Source organism: Silene latifolia, chromosome 10, assembly GCF_048544455.1.
Source record: "Silene latifolia isolate original U9 population chromosome 10, ASM4854445v1, whole genome shotgun sequence".
Taxonomy (NCBI): domain Eukaryota; kingdom Viridiplantae; phylum Streptophyta; class Magnoliopsida; order Caryophyllales; family Caryophyllaceae; genus Silene; species Silene latifolia.
The window spans coordinates 106,615,691-106,628,376 of NC_133535.1; the positions used below are offsets into that span (position 1 = coordinate 106,615,691).

General features: G+C 34.1%; 1 non-coding gene across 1 annotated transcript; it reads left to right on the forward strand.

Moving 5' to 3' along the window:
* Positions 1 to 6,033: 6,033 nt before the first annotated feature.
* On the forward strand, positions 6,034 to 6,140 carry LOC141609663 (small nucleolar RNA R71). The gene has a single exon (XR_012527584.1). It is a non-coding gene; the product is annotated as a small nucleolar RNA R71 (small nucleolar RNA).
* Positions 6,141 to 12,686: the final 6,546 nt, after the last annotated feature.

The window sequence follows — 12,686 nt, forward strand, 5'->3', positions numbered from 1 at the left end:
CTTCATTTACACAAGTACACAATTTTATCTTGCCTTGTGTGTTGTGTCCTTATTTTTCTCCCACTCTATCTTTAGAATGAATACACTAAACATTCAAAGATAGCATATGAGACACAAATTAATGATGTTGAAGTATAAGGAGAACTATCTCATAGATAGACTAATAGTTATTGATTTCATATGTGTACTTGGTGATTGACATACCTTTAAGAGAGTTCATAGACTCAAAATCACTTTATAAATGATCATACACAAGCCTTAAGCATGTGGACATATAATGAGACCCGTCATTATAATTGTCTATTGGATCACTTTTAAGTGAATTATCTTATGTTTCAAAACGCAAGCATTTAAGGATGAAATTTTAGAACATAAGGATAAATGATAAAACGGGTGACTTGGGTTGCAAACCAAGTCACCATCATCCAAAATACAAACCATTATCCAAAATACCTTTCCATGTCGAACACGGAAACTTAAAGTTCTAAAATTCAAAACATAACTTAAAATAAGACAATGAAAAACAAATCTCCATAAAAGCTATCCTTAGCTTCTCCATGGTATCTCATGCTTGTTTTTCTTTTCCCTTGTCTTTGCTTGGTGGAGGCCCTATTTACAATAAAAAGGGAGATACATTATCACAACTTTGCATCATATTACCATAGTTGAATTTGAAACATAAAAGAAGGATAGTCATTTACCTACTGGAGTAATTCTTCCAGCTTTGATATCACCAAGGTATTTGGAACAATTTCTTTTCCAATGCCCCATGCCATTACAATAATGGCACTTATCAAGAGGACCCTTCTTGACTTTGGAGGTGCTAGCTTCACAAGACTTAGCTTTGGTGAATGTGGGAGCTTGCTTCTTGCCCTTTCTCCCATTCTTCTTGAACTTCCCCTTACTCTTTGTGCTTATATTGAGCACATCCTTGGGAGGGTTCACATTTAACCCCATGTCCCTCTCGGCTTGCACAAGTAACTTGTGCAACTCCTCAAGAGACACGTCCTTGTCTTGCATGTTGAAATTCACCCGGAATTGCACATATGCCTTGACTTTGGACAAGGAGTGTAGAATCCTATCTACGATGAGTTCTTTGGGGATTTCAACCATTTGAATTTTCAAGGTCTCGACAAGCTCCATGAGTTTGAGCACATGAGGGCTAACCTTTTGGCCCTCTTTGAAGTCGAGATCAAAGAATGCCGCGGCCGCCTCATATTGGATGATCCGCGGAGTTTGTGAAAACATGGTCACAAGTTTGGAGTAAATCTCATTAGCATTGCCCATTTTAAAGGCTCTCCTTTTGGAGGTCCGCCTCCATCGCAAATATTAAGACATTTTTCATTGCGGCGGACTCCTTTTGGTAAGTCTCATAGGCTTCCCTAGTGGCCGCGGCGGACCTAGTGGAGGGTTCGGGTGGAGAGGCCTCGGTAAGGTAACGAAGCTTGTCGTCACCTTCGGCGGCTAATTTGAGTTGGGCATCCCACTCGGAGAAATTTGACCCATTCTTTTCAAGTTTACATCGATCCATAAAGGATCGGAGCCAAGATGAAGTAGCGAGTGGTGTAGCATTAGGAGTTGGTGTTGATGTTGCCATTTGTTATGAAAAAGAAGTGGTCTACAAAACAAAATATAAGGAGTAAAACAATTGTCGTTTTAATTATACTCGTAAAAATGTATGATTTAAACAAGTTTTACGCATTTTTCTAGTGACCTCTACCCAACTAGATAAATGATTCCAAGACCCAAATTCATATCGACTTAGGCACGGTGGGGCCGATACATCCTTCATCAATATAACTCGGTGGATTAACGTTTAATCGATTCTACTTTTAGAACTCTTGGTCGATAATATTACATTAACTATTATCTATAGCCCAAAACACATCGACAAGGGCACGGTGGGGCCGATACATCCCTTATCAAATACTTTTGTTGAGTTCAATCCAAATTTCGAATAAATGTGTCCATGATCCAAACCCACATTAACTTGGGCACGGTGTGGCCGATACATCCCTCATCAACATGAATTCGGTGGATTAACATTCATCACCCACTTCCCCTACGTAACAAGGTTTGTACCCCGGTGGGGCCGAGCGCACTCCCTCGCGAAATAGGTTTTCATGGTTTCTACTATTTGGTAAGGCTATGTCTCAATTGATAGTTTTAGCGAGAGGTCATGTCAATTTATTATCTATCACGTTTTAAGTGAACTAAAGCGGTGAACTACGATAATTTTAATTGACACGGTCGATAAACTCGATAAAAGAAGACAATGCATGTTTTAGTTATGGCGATTTAGCGATGCATGTGACATAAAATAAAATGCAAGCATAAGATAAATAAATCCTAGTATGGCCTTTCCTAAAATAGAAAAACTATTAATCTATTACATATTCGGAAACCAACTCCATTGGTCCCTTGAACTTCGGTTGTGGCACGCATCTCGAGGTAACACCGTCTTTATGTATCGCCATTCTTGAAGAAATCCGTCTTTAGGAACTCCGGAATGAATAAAATTACATAATAAATTACATAATTTCCTATTATACATTTGTAACTAAAATAAAATAAATCTATTAAATTACAAAACGGTGATACGAGATCACAATAAAAATTACAACCGAATCGATATTCCCATACATTTCGGGAAATACCAATTAAAATCTAAGGCCATACTAAGTAAAATACATAATTCAAAAATTACATAAATTAAAATTATGACAATCATAAAGAAAATGCAGCATTATAATATGTATGAACATGCTCAATTTTTATGCTAAATCGCCTTTAATTAGCCAATATCGTATATTACTCGGTTCTTACGGATTTGCGTGATCTCAACATTTTATAATCACAAAAATGCATAAACTCATATTTATGCATAAGTTAATTACCCTAACCTTTTAGGACTCAAAATTTAGTCTTCACTAATAATTTTGACCATAATTAACTTTTATTTACAAAATTGTTCATAAATGGACCAAAAATTACAAAAATAAGCTATTAAACTTCAAATAAATCCAAAAATTTCAAATAAATTCAAAATTTGAAATTTAAATTCATGAACATTCTGGAAAAATTCCATGACACTCATAATGTTCAAAATCTTAGGTTAAAAATTTCAAATTTTTCCTAAAAACAATGTTGCGGTTTATCAATTTTAATAAAATAATCATAAAAACAAGGGAAAAATTATTTTCATTAACTTTTCAATTTTAGATCTGAAAAATATAATAAAATGCAACATTAAACGTTTTTCCTAAGTCATAGATTATGTTTTATTAATTTTCCACTAATAATGTCACTATTTATGCTATTTTTCTTCAAAAGTTCATAAATCATGCAAAAGACTTCTTTATAGCCAATTATTTTACACACATCTTGTAAAATTGCATGTGACAACATATTAATTTTCTATGACCAGATTCGAAATTTAACTCATATTAACCTATTTTTCTCTTAAATCCGAATTTAATAATGAAAAATTCATTTTTCGAGCATGTCCAAAAATTATGAAAATTTACAGGTTATCTCAAAATAATATATGTGACAACATATCCAAAAATCAACTTAAAATTCGAAGTATAGCTAATTTTCGACCAAAAATGACATTTTTACTCATAAAATCACATTTAAATGCCATTATAGTAAATTATGAACAATAAAAATCCGAAAAATTAACCAAAATATCCTAAAACATTTTAGGACCAGAAATATTAACATGCATGTAATAATTTCGTGATATATCATAATAACACAAATTTTTACAAGTTTTATTTGTTATTCATATAACTCGGAAAAACTTTTAACCAATTTGCATGCAAACAACCGTGGCTCGTGATACCGATTGAAGGAAATGTAGATTCATATACATATTAACATACTCATATATGTCTAAATAATTTGTCATAAAATTAAAACGGATCTTATGCATGCAAACAATAATATAAATAGAGGAGAAATCATGTCCTTACAAAATGGATTTCTATATTAGGGCACAAGAGAGATCACCTATCTCTCTTGTTCTTGAGCTTTTCCTTTATGGATGAACAAGATCTAAGTATAAGATCTCTCCCCAAGCTTTATACCCAAGGCTTCTCTTAATTTGATTAATATTACAAATACTAGTATAATATTAATTAAGAAGAAAATTGAACCAAAAATATTTATTAACACTTGAATATTTTCGGTTTTTAAGAGAGAAGAAGAGAGGAAATTTCTTCTCACTAGAACTTATATTTTGGATGAGTTGAATGAATGAGTACTCTAAAACATTTTAGTGTTATTAGGTAAAAATTATAGGAAAAACAATGATGATATTTACCTTCTCAAAACCGTGTAAGAGGAGGGTATTAGGAGAGCCAATGCATGGAAAAGTTGTTCTTCACAATGAACAATAGGCTTGCATGGCTAGGTTTGCTTTTAATCATTGTGTTTTCCACTAATTACAAACAACTTATAATTAGCTTAAATCCTTCTAATTTTCGGCCCACTCTATAATATGGATTCCATATTATTTTTGTCAATTGTCTATATGTTACATGTCACATGTCACATATATTTGTTATGTATTTTTAACATATTAAAAATCAACGTATTAATAAAAATACGTCACATACAAAAAATTGACTTAGTAATTTCATATTTACTTGTGCCAAAAATTTTACCAATTTATAAATCACAACTGATTGTATTTATAACAATTCATTCAATTTAATTGTTACATTAAACAATTATTTCATCCGAGTAATGATACAATTCAATTACTCAGACCGTATCTTATTTAATCACATTTCAATATGATACGTAAATTTTACTTCCAAAATCGTCCGTCAATTTTCAAGTAATTTAATTAACTCGCAACATTATACGATTAATTAAATAATCAATTAAGAGTATTGCCCTTTAGGTATGACCTAGGGGTCAATGATCACCACCGTCACACGACAAGTGTCAAACTCTAGTCACCAATCATTACCGATATATGTTGACCAGTTGACAGTAACAATATTACTTCCCAATTGTATTCATTTTAATGAGACTTAAACATGTGATCATCATGATCAACAGTCGTGATCGCATTATTGTCGGAGGACACATATTCCAACACACTGGCCGTAGGATCAGTAACCTTCGGCTTCCGCAGGTTTAAAACCCCCGTCAAATAATCAATGAGTGAAGAATCATGCGAACTAGTTGACGGATTTTCATCCTGCTCTGGGATTCCAGTCGATCGACTGATGTGAGTGGTCGATCGACCAACTTGGCTGGGCGTGAACAGTTCCTGTTCAGAATTGATTTCGTCAGGTGACTCAGTCGATCGACTGAGAATGTTGGTCGATCGATGATCAGTCTTTGGTGTGAATAGTTTCGATCGAAAACTATTTTATCTGACGCTTCAGTCGATCGACTGACAATGTTGGTCGATCGACCAGAAGTACTGGCAATTGAGCTCGTTTTTGCACCAGAATTTAAACGAGCTTCTTCATCATTTCCCGAGTCTTCCTTTGGCTTGTCGGGACTTTCATAAGAGAGGCCACTTCTGAGATTAATGGCATTAATCGTTTCAATCGGCTCTTCACATTTGCTTGAAGAATTAGCAACTTGCTTAGCCTCTATATTCTCCAATTGCTTCACAAAATTCTTTGAGGACTCAATCCCGGCTGCTTCCATATTCGCCACTTGAACCAAAAGGAGTTGGACCATTTCTCTCAACTTCTCGATCTCATCTGAGTTTTGAACAGGTATTTCAACTTTCTCCTTGGAAGCTTCGTAATCTCGAGCTTCTCGAGACGGGCGATAATAGAAGTTATAAGTGTCACAACGGCACTCATTTCATCACTTTGCTTTCGTGACTTTCCACGTGAACTTCCAAACTCAGCTCCATGGACTGCCATCTCCTCAATAGTGTTCCAACCTTTACTTTGACCGGTATTGTTTTGGAACCTACCATTAGCAGCTGCATCCAGGATGACCTTGTAATCATCATATAGAGCATTATAAAATAGGTTGCAAAGATACCATTGCTGGAAACCATGGTGAGGGACAGCTCGGACCAAACTTTTGAAACGTCCCCATGCTTCGCAAAAATCCTCATCAGCTCCTTGCTGGAAACTTGTGATTTTACTTCTCAAGGCGTCAGTCTTTGAAAGTGGGAAGTACTTCTTGTAGAAGGCTAATGCTAGAGATGTCCAGTCCGTGACTCCAGTTGCTACCCTATCAAGGTAGCGGTACCAATCTCGCGCTGAATCCTTCAAGGAGTATAAGAACATCAACCCCTTTACTTCATCCTGAGTCACCCCAGCTGGTATAGGTATGGAACAGCAGTAGTCTGTGAAAATTTCCATATGCTTCAAGGGGTCCTCATCTGGTAGACCAGCAAACTGATTTCGCTCCACTAAATCGATATAAGAAGAACGAAACTCGAAGTTACCGGTAGTAGGGGTAGGTAACTGGTGCCCCTTTGGAAGATGGTGTTCCTTTGGCTGTAGATTATCATATATTGTAGCCATAATTGCCAAAATAAGAGTACTCAAGTCTTCCTCTCAAAAACCTGTCTTCTAACTGTGCAAAAGCAAAACTAGAAGCAAAGGTAAGCAACGGTCTCAAGGAACCAAAGTTTCTTGAGACAAGAAAAATAAACTAAAAATAAAGCAAACAGAATTACACCGTCTCCCCGGCAACGGCGCCAAAATTTGATACCGTCGTTTTGTATCAAAATTAAATTTATAATTCCAAACTAAAACTATAGCTAGTGATAGTAAGGGTCGAACCACAGAGAGACAAGGTTGATTTTGTTTGCTATTTTTCAGTCTATAAAAGTAACAATTAATTGGGGGGTTTTGAGATTGGTTGACTAAATTGACTAATTGCTAAAATGAAATTTCTCAACAAGATAAAAAGAGGATCGGGAAATTCGGTTCACCATGGCAATGGTCAGGACAATAAGGTAGCAGAATTCCTATAGTATGGTCTCAGGGGGGGTATAAGCAAGCCTTTCGATCTATGCTCAAATTAACCTTGCGGTCTTCTAATTCCCCGAAATTTCTCAAAGCTTCCACTCAAGAGAAATTCCAATCTAATGATAATTCTAATTACTAATCTTTCAATCTAGCAAAAAGGCATATCAACAGACGACAAAATCTAAACGGAAGAATTCATGCTAACAAACAATCCTAATTTATGCCATGGTTCACCTCATTCCCAATCAAAACAATTAGCTACGCATGACTAAAACTAAAACAATTGCTAAATTGATAACAAAGAACAAGATTGACATGATTGAATTTAAATAAAAGACGAAAGACAAGAGATGAATTTCTGGAATTAAATTGGTAAAACAAGAATTGAAATAACAAGAATTAAAAGAAGAAAGGAATTGCATAAAAACTTACTAATTGAATTAAAGAACAAAGTATCGAATTCGAGGTTTTCTGTCAGCAAAGCTAGATCTAAAAACTCAGTTCTTCAATAATGAAAAACATAACCTAATTATTGCTGCGTTCTACTGATAAAAGATGCCAAAGGTTAATTACAAGTTGGGCTTTTAAAAGTCTAACACGAAGAAATAATTCTCAGCTCGAAGACTGGTCGATCGACCGGTCAGCACGGTCGATCGACTGATGGTAGCAATCCAGTAGCGTCTGATGAACTTCAGTGGTCGATCGACTTTACAGCATAGTCGATCGACTGATTGTGCTGTGCAGAAACACATCTTTTCCTCAAAAACAGCTCCTCACTCCAATGCACGCATCCCGAGGTGAGTGAGTATGAATCTCCTTCTTCTGGGCTTCCTTGAAGTTGCCTCCGGAGGACGAATTAGGCTTGATTTAGCTTACTTCCACTCATTCCTACAATAAATCATAGAAAATGCAAAGTAAACTGTTTCGGGAGAAATAGTAGCCTTAATCTAACAATTATGCATGGAAATACATGCCAAAACCGCAGGAAAGTGTATAGAATATGCACGTATCAGTAGGTTTTATCAACTTCTTGTACCTTACTCAACCTTACTACATACTCGTTTTCCTTTGTAATGTATACATTTGCATTACAAAACTTTCTGAGTACGTGTATAGATCCAATCTAGACATAAGCTCTCTAGCCTTATAATAGCTCCCACTGTTTTCACAGTGTGCGGGATCCATCCTCTTGCACATCTCATGATTGCAAGTGTACTCAATTTCCGTTGTAAGCGTCTCTCATTGTTCTTCATTGCCTAGAACGATTCTAGAAAATCCATTTCTTAAATAACATAGCCACAATGGTTCTTTAACCATCTTTAGGTGTTTCGAATACGGTTTTGTCGAAAACCATGCGCAATCTCAATTGTCAATTGTCATTTGTGTAACACCCTTACACAAATTAGTGAATTGCATCAAAAACACTTTGCTTTACACCCTTACTGCTTCTTCAAGCACTTAAGGGCAATCCTTATGGCTTAGTTGGTAACTATTACCTAAAATCGATTTGAAACAATTCATCATACTCAAAGTATATGAAGTGTTATACATTATTACTCATTCAATTGATCCGGCAGCGGAAGCAAATGGAATCAATCAAATATGTTCAACTTGATTGAACTAGTCATGAATCTTATCAACATAAGATTTCTTATTTGACGCTAATATCATGTGGATTTATCTCCATAAATCTGGATATTAAAGATGTATTATATATATCTCCAAGTCTTAAATTATTCCCAATGATCAATATGTCATCCACATATTAGACTAATTAAAATTACCGTAACTCCCACTAAACTTCATGTATAAACACAACTTCTCAACCTATCGGAAAAAGTTTTATAACATGATCAAAATGTTGACTCCAACTCATTGATGTCCTACTTAAGACAATCTCTTAAGTTGCACATTATTTTAGGATTGCAAGAATCTACAAAAGTCATAACATGTATAGAATACATTCCTTCTTTGAAGAAGTGGGTTTTAGATTCACTCGCTATATGTATGAAACACAATCCCTAAGAAGATCCGAATAGTGCAAAACACTTTGCAACTAATCAAGCTTTGATATCTCTCTTAGATATCCAACAATTCCACTCGGAATTTATTTCGGATTATCATGGCTCTAAGCCTTGTATTGAGTTGTGACTTAAACACTCTCATTTAAGTCATATGATCATTACTTTCCAGAAGTAACTTGAATCAAACAATTGATTTGTAAGTTGCAAGCTCTTTACTTTCTTAAAATTAGCTTGAATTCATCGTCTTCAACAAGTGACGAATTTAACCTCCTAGGTTTCGAAGAAACAACGTCATGTAGCCAAGAAAATACAGTTTCCTTGCGACATACAATGAAATTTGCGACATACAATTTCATACAATTGTTTCTGACACAATTCTTTGTGGCTCTTGAATATTTTCTCCCACTCTGTCTTTTAGAAATAAACTTGTATTCTAGAAAGACAGCTTCACGAGCCACAAACCCATTTGTTTCTTGTGAAAACTTACAAGCATGGTACCCTACCATTTCATATCTCATATGAATCGTTTTAGATTTAGTGGAAAAATAATTTAGACAAAATGATAAAATCCCCAAATGGATCAAGTAACTCAAAGTAACTTGATTAAAGTCCAAACCATATCGAATAGCGTTTGATTTCTTTATCCAACCACATATTATCCCATAATGCGTGCTAAGAGAGATTAATTTGTGATACTATATCACATTTCCTTTGGCTTATATCAAAGTCTTCACTTAGATAATCCCATCACGACTAAATCGTGATTCCTGGAATTCTTTGAACTTCTTCAAAGATTTCTCTATTTACCTTATTAAGTGACCACGTTAGCGTCAACTTAAATCGTTGGTAAAAGAAAATGATCAACCTATTTTGGATCAATGATTTACAACCTCGATCTCCTTTTCAACCAAAAGGCACGAGACATCTCGCTTTGAATACAAGATACGCATATACCATAAGATCTAATGGTTTCAAGAGTACTCGATAACTCTTTGCGTTCATCAATCCAGAATCTAAGGTTTAATCTTGGGTTACCAATTTGAATCTTGCATCATCTTCATGATATATCATTCTAGTTTGGTTTAGAATATAATCACCTTGATAATGGGCTAGCCATACATCAAATCATGGTGTATAGGTGTTGGGAAATGTGTCCTCAACAATAGTGCGATCACATGATTTAAATATCATTATTAAATCTCATTTTAAGAATACAATTGGGAAGTAATATTGTTACTGTCAACTGGTCAACATATATCGGTAATGATTGGCTGACTAGAGTTTGACATTACTGTCGTGTGACGGTGGTGATCAGTTGACCCCCTAGGTCATACCTAAAGGGCAATACACTTAATTGATTATTTAATTAATCGTATAATGTTACGAGTTAATTAAATTTCTTGAAAAATTGACGGACAATTTTGGTAGTAAAATTTACGTATCACATTGAAATGTGATTAAATGAGATACGATCCGAGTAATCGAATTGTATCATTACTCGGATGAAATTATTGTTTAAAGAAACGATTGGATTTGAATGAATTATTATAAATACAATCTGTTGTGATTTATAAATGGTAAAAATATTTTGGCACAAGTAATTATGAAATTACTAAGTCAATTTTTGTATATGACGTATTTTTGATAATACGTTGAATTTTTAATATATTAAAAATTACATAACAAATATATGTGACATGTGACATGTAACAAGTAGACAATTGACAAAAATAATATGGACTCCATATTATGTAAATGCCGAAATAATGGAGGGGATTAGGCTTAAATTGTGTTTATATTTTAAATAAGAAAGCATAATGATTATAAAGTAATCTAGCCATGCAAGCCTATGAACATTGTTAAGAGCAACAATTTCATGCATTGGCTCTTTCCTTTCCTCCACTCCCACCGGTTTTTGGGAAGAAAAAAAACACTTGAGATTTTTCTCATTTTTGCCTAATATTCACTAAGAGGTAGTGGATGTTCATTCATTCTTTTACTCATCAAATATAAGATTTCTAGAGAGACAAAACTCTCTCTTCTTCTTCTCTCCCATATAGCCGAAATTATTAAGTGTATATAATAATTTTGGGTCATTTTTCTACTAGATTAATATTATACTAGTATTCATAATATTAATTAGATTAAGTGTTAAGCCTTGGGTATAAAGCTTGGGGAGAGATCTTATTCTTAGATCTTGTTCATCCATTGGAATAGCTCAAGAACAAGAAGAGAAAGGTGATCTCTCTTGTGCCCAATATAGCCGAAATATTGAATGTAAGGACATTATTTCTCTTCTTTTATATTATTGTTTGCATGCATAAAATCCGTTTTAATTTTATGACAAATTATTTTAGACATATATGAGTATGTTAAAGTGTATATGAATCTACATTTCCTACAATAGGGTCACAAAAAAGTGAAACCTCTTTTGTATCTTAACAAGTTTATATTCATATTTAGAGTTTATGCACTTAATAGTCATAATTAAGGTGCAACTATAAACCCAAAACTAGATTGAGTACACAATGACTCTATCTCTCGACATCATTTGTTGTTAGTCGTCATATTCTAATCATTCTATGTATCAAACACAATGATGAAAACCACCATTGGTTTCTAATAATGGCGAAGTAGTACTAGCAAAACTTATGTCAATCAAATAATCATTTAGAGAAGAAGGTCTCATTAGATGTCCCACAACTAATTTGCTTATTCTTTAAATAATTTGGGGTAGTTTCCTTTCTAGCGTCCAACATTTAAGACATGGAAACTTTATCGGTCGGGATTGATAGGTTTATTATCGTCATTCTCAATAACTTTACTTTTAACATTAACTTGTATCAATTCCATTCTAATTTTACTTCTTTGAACCTCGTCCTTTTCTTAACGGTTAAGAGAATGCTCCCACTCATTTCAATGAGTCTTTGCTTAGAGAAGCAAAATTGAAAATCATGAAGACTACTCCTCAATTCATTCGTTTAGTCTTAAAACTTTCATTGAAGTAGTTGCAATATTTTGGTCAATTACGATTTCTAACAAATCTAGTCACCAAAATGATGTAACGTTTCAAAGTACTTAACTCAATTAAGCATATGAGAAACAATTCATTGTAAGTAGATATGTTAGTCAAGAATCAAAAACCCTTTTGATCACGAATAACCTTTATCTATACTCTTCACAAGAGATCCTTCCAATGGATAACACGAGGTTTTAGAAGAAAAATTCATATTTGTCTTTAGTTACGATGTTTTAATGGAGATTTGAATAAAAAATCGAAATGATATCGTATATGAATTATGGTAAAGAAATAGAACAATATGATAACGGAATAGTGGAAAACTTAACATTTATCGTTTTATTAATACTTGTAAATAATTTAACAAGATATGAGCATTTATATAGTGACCTCTACCCAACTATTATAAATGATTCCAAGATCCAAATTCATATTAACTTGGGCATCGGTAAAGCCGAATACAACCCTCATCAACATAACTCGGTGGATTAACTCTTTAATCGATTCTACTTTTAGAACTCTTGGTCGATAAAATTACATTAATATTTATCTTTAGCCCGAAACACATCCGGCAACCGTCAAGAATACTTTCGTTGAGTTCAACCCAAATTTCGAATAAATGTGTCCATGATACAAATTTACATCAACTTGGGCATCGGTAAAGCCGAATACAACCCT